Source organism: Phocoena sinus, chromosome 12, assembly GCF_008692025.1.
Source record: "Phocoena sinus isolate mPhoSin1 chromosome 12, mPhoSin1.pri, whole genome shotgun sequence".
In the NCBI taxonomy this organism is placed as follows: domain Eukaryota; kingdom Metazoa; phylum Chordata; class Mammalia; order Artiodactyla; family Phocoenidae; genus Phocoena; species Phocoena sinus.
Genome location: NC_045774.1, coordinates 16,862,106 through 16,871,971, shown reverse-complemented (window position 1 = coordinate 16,871,971; position 9,866 = coordinate 16,862,106).

Sequence of the window (9,866 nt, the reverse complement as noted above, 5' to 3'; positions counted from 1 at the left end):
GGCCTCATCCCCTTCTCAGCGCAGGCTGTGTGCTTTGGTCAGCTTTGGGGGAGCAGGGTTGGGGGGTAGTGTCTGTGTGTTCTGGGGGGCGGTCAACCACTTCTTCCTGAGGACTTTGCTTATCCTTGATTCGTCACTTTCCTTGCCAACTTCCTGAGGTGTGGGAGAATCTTATCCCCAAATATACGTGATATTCATCCCCCAGGCCTCTGAATAGCTCATACTACCTGCTGTGTGGATCCGTGACGAAGCCAGGGACCTCTCCCCTTAGGCTTGATCAGAACACAGGTCTAAACCCAGACCTAAACCAGCGGGGAAACTGAGGTTCAGAGCTGCAGAGTGGTCCCGAGGCAGCCAGCATTGCAGGGCACTGGGGCTGAGAGCGGCCGGCACTGCTCTGTCATATGCTAAAGAAATTCACTACCTAATGTCACTTAGCTCTCCTAGATACGTAGTTTTCTATTTCTTACTTTTTAATATTTTTTTGAATTTTATTTAATTTCTTTTTTATACAGCAGGTTCTTATATTAGTTATCCATTTTATACATATTAGTGTATACATGTCATTCCCAATCTCCCAGTTCATCCCACCAACCCCATCTCCCCTGCCTGCCTCTTTCCCCCTTGGTGTCCATACGTTTGTTCTCTACATCTGTGCCTCAGTTTCTGCCCTGCAAAACGGTTCATCTGTACCATTTTTCTAGGTTCCACATATATGCGTTAATATATTTGTTTTTCTCTTTCTGACTTCACTCTGTATGACAGTCTATAGATCCATCCACGTCTCTACAAATGACCCAATTTCATTCCTTTATATGGCTGAGTAATATCCCATTGTATATATGTACCACATCTTCTTTATCCACTTGTCTGTCGATGGGCATTTAGGTTGCTTCCATGACCTGGCTATTGTAAATAGTCCTGCAGTGAACATTGGGGTGCATGTGTCTTTTTGAATTATGATTTTCTCAGGGTATATGCCCAGGAGTGGGACTGCTGGGTCATATGGTAATTCTATGTTTAGTTTTTTAAGTAACCTCCATACTGTTCTTCATAGTGGCTGTATCAATTTACATTCCCACCAACAGTGCAAGAGGGTTCTCTTTTCTCCACACCCTCTCCAGCATTTGTTGTTTGTAGAGTTTCTGATGATACCCATTCTAACTGCTGTAAGGTGATACCTCATTGTAGTTTTGATTTGCATTTCTCTAATAATTAGTGATGTTGAGCAGCTTTTCATGTGCTTCTTGGCCATCTGTGTGTCTTCTTTGGAGAAATGTCTATTTAGGTCTTCTGCCCATTTTTGGATTGGGTTGTTTGTTTCTTTAATATTGAGCTGCATGAGCTGTTTATATGTTTTGGAGATTAATCCTTTGTCTGTTGATTCATTTGCAAATATTTTCTCCCATTCTGAGGGTTATCTTTTCGTCTTGTTTATGGTTTCCTTTGGTGTGCAAAAACTTTGAAGTTTCATTAGGTCCCATTTGTTTACTTTTGTTTTTATTTCCATTACTCTAGGAGGTGGATCAAAAAAGATCTTCCTGTGATTTATATCAAAGAGTGTTCTTCCTATGTTTTCCTCTAAGAATATTATAGTGTCCGGTCTTCCATTTAGGGCTCTAATCCATTTGGAGTTTATTTTTTGTGTATGGTGTTAGGGAGTGTTCTAATTTCATTCTTTTACATCTAGCTGTCCAGTTTTCCCAGCACCACTTATTGAAGAGACTGTCTTTTCTCCATTGTATATCCTTGCCTCCTTTGTCGTAGATTAGTTGACCATAGGTACGTGGGTGTATCTCTGAGCTTTCTATCCTGTTCCATTGATCTATATTTCTGTTTTTGTGCCATTACCATATTGTCTTGATGACTGTAGCTTTGCAGTAGAGTTTGAAGTCAGGGAGGCTGATTCCTCCAGCTCCGTTTTTTTTCCCTCAAGACTGCTTTGGCTATTCGGGGTCATTCGTGTCTCCATACAAATTTTGAGATGATTTGTTCTAGTTCCATAATAAATGCCATTGGTAATTTGGTAGGGATTGCATTGAATCTGTAGATTGCTTTGGGTAGTTTAGTCATTACAATATTGATTCTTCCAATCCAAGAACATGGTATATCTCTCCATCTGTTGGTATCATCTTTAATTTCTTTCATCAGTGTCTTATAGTTTTCTGCATAAAGGTCTTTTGTCTCCCTAGGTAGGCTTATTCCTAAGTATTTTATTCTTTTTGTTGCAGTGGTAAATGGGAGTTTTCCCTTAATTTCTCTTTCAGATTCTTCATCATTAGTGTATAGGAATGCAAGGGATTTCTGTGCATTAATTTTGTATCCTGCAACTTTACCAAATTCATTGATTAGCTCTAGCAGTTTTCCAGTGGCATTTTTAGGATTCTCTATGTATAGTATCATGTCATCTGCAAACAGTGACAGTTTTACTTCTTCTTTTGTAATTTGTATTCCTTTTATTTCTTTTTCTTCTCTGATTGCCGTTGCTAGGAATGCCAAAACTATGTTGAATAATAGTGGTGAGAGTGGACATCCTTGTCTTGCTCCTGATCTTAGAGGAAATGCTTTCAGTTTTTCACCATTAAGAATGATGTTTGCTGTGGCTTTGTCGTATATGGCCTTTATTATGTAGAGGTCGGTTCCTTCTGTGTCCACTTTCTGGAGAGATTTTATCATAAATGGGTGCTGAATTTAGTCAAAAGCTTTTTCTGCATCTATTGAGATGATCATATGGTTTTTATTCTTCAATATGTTAATATGGTATATCACATGGATTGATTTGCTCATATTGAAGAATCCTTGCATCCCTGGGATAGATCCCACTTGATCATGGTGTATGATCCTTTTAATGTGTTGTTGGATTCTGTTTGCTAGTATTTTGTTGAGGATTTTTGCATCTATATTCATCAGTGATATTGGTCTGTAATTTTCTGTTTTTGTAGTATCTTTGTCTGGTTTTGGTATCAGGGTGATGGTGGCCACATAGAATGAGTTTGGGAGTGTTCCTCCCTCTGCTATATTTTGGCAGAGTTTGAGAAGGATAGGTGTTAGCTCTTCTCTAAATGTTTGATGGACTTCACCTGTGAAGCCATCTGGTCCTGGACTTTTGTTTGTTGGAAGATTTTTAATCACAGTTTCAATTTCATGACTTGTGATTGGTCGGTTGATATTTTCTATTTCTTCCTGGTTCAGTCTTGGAAAGTTATACCTTTCTAAGAATTTGTCCATTTCTTCCAGGTTGTCCATTTCATTGGCATAGAGTTGCTTGTAGTAGTCTCTTAGGATACTCTGTATATCTGTGGTGTCTGTTGTAACTTCTCCTTTTTCATTTCTAATTTTATTGATTTGAGTCCTCTCCCTCTTTTTCTTGATGAGTCTGGCTAATGGTTTATCAATTTTGTTTATCTTCTCAAAGAACCAGCTTTTAGTTTGCTTGATCTTTGCTATTGTTTTCTTTGTTTCTATTTCATTTATTTCTGCTCTGATTTTTATGATTTCTTTCCTTCTACTAACTTTGGATTTTGTTTGTTCTTCTTTCTCTAGTTCCTCTAGGTATAAGGTTAGATTGTTTATTTGAGATGTTCGTTGTTTCTTGACGTAGGCTTGTATTGCTATAGTCTTCCCTCTTAGAACTGCTTTTGCTGCATCCCATAGGTTTTGTATCATCATTGTCATTTGTGTCTAGGTATTTTTTTGATTTCCTCTTTGATTTCTTCAGTGAACTCCTGGTTATTTAGTAATGTATTGTTTAGCCTCCATGTTTTTGTGTTTTTTATGTTTTTTTCCCTGGAATTGATTTCTAATCACATAGCGTTGTGGTCAGAAAAGATGCTTAATATGATTTCAATTTTCTTAAATTTACTGAGGCTTGATTTGTGACCCAAGATATGATCTATCCTGGAGAATGTTCCATGGACAGTTGAGAAGGAAGTGTAATCTGCTGTTTTTGGATGGAATGTCCTATAAATATCAATTGAATCTATCTGGTTTATTGTGTCATTTAAAGCTTCTGTTTCCTTATTAATTTTCTGTTTGGATGATCTGTCCATTGTTGTAAGTGAGGTGTTAAAATCCCCACTGTTATTGTATTACTGTTGATTTCCTCTTTTATAGCTGTTAGCAGTTCCCTTATGTATTGAGGTGCTCCTATGTTGGGTGCATATATATTTATAATTGCTATATCTTCTTCATGGATTGATCCCTTGATCATTATGTAGTGTCCTTCCTTGTCTCTTGTAACATTCTTTATTTTAAAGTCTATTTTATCTGATATGAGTATTGCTACTCCAGCTTTCTTTTGATTTCCATTTGCATGGAATATCTTTTTCCATCCATCCCCTGACTTTCAGTCTGTATGTGTCTCTAGGTCTGAAGTGGGTCTTTTGTAGACAGCATATATATGGGTCTTGTTTTTGTATCCATTCAGCATTTGTCGTAGAGCTGGTTTGGTGGTGCTGAATTCTCTTAGCTTTTGCTTGTCTGTAAAGCTTTTGATTTCTCCGTCAAATCTGAATGAGATCCTTGCTGGGTAGAGTAATCTTGGATGTAGGTTCTTCCCTTTCATCTCTTTAAATATGTCATGCCACTCCCTTCTGGCTTGTAGAGTTTCTGCTGGGAAATCAGCTGTTAACCTTATGGGAGTTCCCTTGTATGCTATTTGTCATTTTTCCCTTGCTGCTTTTGTTGTTGTTGTTGTTGTTGTACGTGGGCCTCTCACTGTTGTGGCCTTTCCTGTTGCGGAGCACAGGCTCTGGACGCACAGGCTCAGCAGCTATGGCTCACGGGCCCAGCCGCTCTGCGACATGTGGGATCTTCCCGGACTGGGGCATGAACCCGTGTCCCCTACATTGGCAGGTGGACTCTCAACCACTGCGCCACCAGGGAAGCCCTCCCTTATTGCTTTTAATAATTTTTCTTTGTCTTTAAATTTTTTCCATTTGATTACTATGTGTCTCAGCTCATTTCTCCTTGGGTTTATCCTTCCTGGGACTCTCTGTGCTTACGGGACTTGGGTGGCTATTTCCTTTCCCATGTTAGGTAAGTTTTCAACTATAATCTCTTCAAATATTTTCTTGGGTCCTTTCTCTCTTTCTTCTCCTTCTGGGACCCCTATAATGCCAATATTTGTGTGTTTAATGTTGTCTAGAGGTCTCAGGCTGTCTTCATTTTTTTTCATTCTTTTTTCTTTATTCTTTTCCACAGCAGTGAATTCCACCATTCTGTCCTCCAGGTCACTTATCCGTTGTTCTGCCTCAGTTATTCTGCTATTGATTCCTTCTAGTGTAGTTTTCATTTCAGTTATTGTATTGTTCATCTCTGTTTGTTTGTTGTTGAATTCTTCTAGGTCTTTATTAAACATTTCTTGCATCTTCTCGATCTTTGCCTCCATTCTTTTTCCGAGGTCCTGGGTCATCTTCACTATCATTATTCTGAATTCTTTTTCTGGAAGGTTGCCTATCTCCACTTCATTTAGTTGTTTTTCTGGGGTTTTATCTTGTTCCTTCATCTGGTACATAGACCTCTGCCTTTTCATCTTGTCTGTGTTTCTGTGAATGTGGTTTTTGTTCCACAGGCTGCAGGATTGTAGTTCTTGCTTCTGCTCTCTGCCCTCTGATGGATGAGGCTCTCTAAGAGGGTTGTGCAAGCTTCCTGATGGGAGGGACTGGTGGTGGGTAGAGCTGGCTGTTGCTCTGGTGGGTAGAGCTCAGTAAAACTTTAATCCACTTGTCTGCTGATGTGTGGGGCTGGGTGCCCTCCCTGTTGGTTTTTTGGCCTGAGGCGACCCAGTACTGGAGCCTACCCGAGCTCTTTGGTGGGGCTAATGGCAGACTCCAGGAGGCCTCATGCCAAGGAGCACTTCCCAGAACTTCCGCTACCAGTGTCCTTGTCCTCACTGTGAGACACAGCCACCGCCCCGCCTCCACAGGTGACTCTCCAACACTAGCAGGTAGGTCTGGTTCACTCTTCTATGGGGTCACTGCTCCTTCCCCTGGGTCCTGATTTGCACACTACTTTGTGTGTGCCCTCCAAGAGTGGAGTCTCTGTTTCCTCCCAGTCCTGTCGAAGTCCTGCGATCCAATCCCGCTAGCCTTCAAAGTCTGATTCTCTAGGAATTCCTCCTTCCGTTGCCGACCCCCAGGTTGGGAAGCCTGACATGGGGCTCAGACCCTTCACTCCAGTGGGTGGACTTCTGTGGTATAATTGTTCTCCAGTTTGTGAATCACCCACCCAGCATTTAAGGGATTTGATTTTATTGTGACTGCGCCCCTCCTACCATCTCGTTGTGGCTTCTCCTTTGTCTTCGATGTGGGGTATCTTTTTTGGTCAATTCCAGTGTCTTCTTGTCGATGATTGTTTAGCAGTTAGTTGTGATTCCAGTGCTCTCACAAGAGGGAATGAGAGCACGTCCTTCTACTCCGCCATCTTGAACCAATCTCTTAGATATGTAGTTTTTAAAAAAATTAACCACAGAAATTGGCTTTTTTCCTCCAAGTAGTTTGAGTATCTTATATATCATTTAAAGTGTCTTCCTCTGTAGTAGAAGGGGTTGCCAGACGTTCACCCAGTTTTCTCCTCTTCCCCCCAGGGCACACAACCAGAGCTCATTTCCCAGCCTCCCTTGCCGTTAGTTGAGGTCATGTGACTTGCTTCTAGCCAATGTGATATGACAGGAATAAAGACATCCCATCCACTGCTGGCTCATAAAATCTCTCACATTCTTCTCCCTCAGAAACACAGATTGAAGAGAATGCAGGTTTGAAAGGAGTCTCTCTCCTGAATGAATTCTTCTGTGTGTAGCATTTGATAGGTTACATCTCTCCTCTACCAGTAAGGGGTAAATTAGTTAATTTTTCTGTGCCTCAGTTTTCCTCATCTGCAAATTGGGAATATTGATTGTAACTAACTTGTAAATATTGTTAGAGCTATTGGAAGTATTATATGAGTTAATATTTGTAAATCACCTAGAAGAGCACTCTGTTTATAGTGAGCACTGCAGGAAAAATGTGTTAAAATATTAAAGCTCTATAAATATTATAATATTAGCTTTTATGGCTTTTCTAAACATTTTCACACATTTCCTTGGATGGCAATGAGAATTTCCTTGGGTGACAGGTTTGTTTGTTTGTTTGAGGATAGGATAGAACTTAGGAGTTATGGCCTAGGTGTCAGATGGATTAGCCTGGGTTCAAATCTTGGCTTTGGCACTCAGCTGTGAGGCATTTAAAAATTACTTAACGTCACTGAATCTCAATTTTCTCATTAATAGGACCCTTAATACCTACTTAATATGGTTATTGGTGGATTCATGAGATAAAGTTTATAAAAAATTTAGTCAAGTGGCTGGCACATAGTAACTGCTCATTAAATAGCATTGCTGCTAGGCAGTAAGTGATTGAGAGGTCTGGTTTGAGATGCAGTTGTCCCGAACATTTGTAGTTAATATCTGAACCATTTTCTTCATCCCTACAATGAGGTGGTTAAGCTGAATTTAATTTTCAAACTTTTTTTTTTTAGCTGCAAAACTCTTCCTTCAAGCAAAATCTTAGATAAATATCCAATCTAACATAGGTGGAAGCAGTAGGGTAAAGAGGGAGGAGACTCCTCTCCACCCACTGTTTTTCCCTCACAACCCCTTTCTGGATTGTCCCTGAATCACCTTTGTGGAATCCCAGGGTTCCTCAGCACAGTTTGATCATTTGTAGGACTTGAAATTCTCTAAACAATTTTGTTCCGGCTCTAACATTTTATGACCGCCAAGAACTGGCATTTGGCAATGAAATAGAACTGTGGTTAAAATGATACCAACACAACCTGTTCCCTATGCCGAGGCCTCTTCTGACTTGTCCAGTTGCTTCCGTCGCTGCCTCTCACACTCACCAGTTCAACCCTCTCTCTCAGGGAACAGTCCCTCCCTTTCCACCTGCTTCTGCCACATGGAGAGAGGGGGCAGGATACTGACGTAAGGCCATTGTCCAGCTGTCTCAGACCTCATCTAGGGGCCTAGCCTGTAGCATCTAGTGGAGCCACGCTAAGGCCAGAGGTTGAGTTTATGACAGATAAGTCCTTCAGCCAATTGCAGAGCAAGGTTTTAAAACAAAATAAGCTATCTAGAGAAAAATGAGCTCTCTCAATGCTTCTTCTCTAGCCCTACTTATTTGTGTCAATGTAAACCATCCAGTCAAAACTCCAGTCAGCCAGCTCTGACTTCAGAGGAGCAGCTCCATTTCCCTTGCATTCAGAGCAGGTCACTTTGCTGCTCAAACCCTCAGGGGACTTCCACTTCCACTGAGGTGAAATTCAAGGACTTTTCCTTGGCCTCAGACCTTATCTCCCACCACTCTCCTCCTGGACCTTGCTGCCACAATCATAATGACTCTGTAGTTCCTCCAACGTGTGAAGCACCTTCTGCTTCATCTCTTTCTTGCTTGAGGATACCTTGAAATTCCTCAGTTCCCTCTAGTAAGCCATCATTCTGTGATTTTTTTACCTCCTCTATAAAGCCTTCCTAAATCAATAGATAAGATCAGTGTCTCTCTGGATAAACACAGTTATCACAAACTTACATACGTACAAACTGTAAAAAAACAGGAGGAAAAAACCCCCTCTTTCTCTACCCTCTTAGGTTCTGTGACTGGGGCTCTGGAAATTAAATGGACAAAAGTCAGACTAACAAGAGAAAAACAGAGTTTATAAACTTGTGCAGTGCAAATAGACTCAGGAGTTGCTCAGTGATGCATAGCTCAAAGGGGTGCTTACAACCTGGGGCTTATATAGCACCTTCAGAAAGAATAATAGATTTGTGGAGAAGTGACAAGATAAAGAAAAAGGGGTTCAGACTCCTAGACGTGGCCAGCTGTGGGAAGGTAAGTATGTGGGGGGAAGTAATGGAAGATAAGGGCTGTTTTAGTAAGATTTGTTATGTACATTACATCTCTGGGCTAAGAGTCTCTGGTGATTAAGAGTCATCTTGCCCTTCCTGGTACAGGGAGGGCACCTTTCTCACAAGAAATTCTAGATCCTGCTTTTAGATAGAAAGGTCACAGCCCTTCTTGCGTTGCTGTGTCTGAAGTACCTTCAGCTCAAAATAATATTTATGCCAAAGTGGCATACTTTGAGGGGGCATATTCTGATTCGCTACAATGTATATAAGGTGGACCAAATTTCTACCATTGGTACCTCTACCTTTAACTCTTACTATTAATAAATTCAGCTAATACTTATTAAGCACAATTTATATGCCAGTGAGTGTGCTAAGCATGTCACATAGCTTATTTCATTTAATTCTTTCAACAACTCTATGTGGCTCAAAGAGGTTAAGTTAACCTGCCCACAATCACACAACGAGTAGATGGCAATAGACCAGGAATCCAACTCAACTCTACGCGACAACAGATTTCAACGGGTTCTCCACAGCCCCACTACAGACGACTGAGCTGGACTCAGCCAGCAGTTGGGGTGTAGTTATCTTTACTGCCTTTGAATTTTGCTGTGCCAAGCACCCCCTAAGGCTAAGAGGCTTTTGTTATACATCTTAACCTGTTAGCCCTGAAAGGCAAGGAAGGTCATTACACACAATGGGCACTTAAATCCATTTGAATGATGACTCTGCTGCTTTTATAACCAAGCCAGCAGTTTGGACTGGAGTCCCAAACTCTGGGCTGCTCGATAAATCCCTGTCAGAGTGATTGCTGATGGCTTGTTTTCTTTCCTTTGCTGGAGTATTTATAGAAGAACTTTGAGCAAGCTCCAAAATATAATACTCTCCAGAGATACTTTTTGGACCTTGAAACTATGTCCTGTAAAGAGAAAAAATTGCTAGGATTTCAGATAAGTCTCAAATATTGATTTGTGAGTACCTCTCAGAG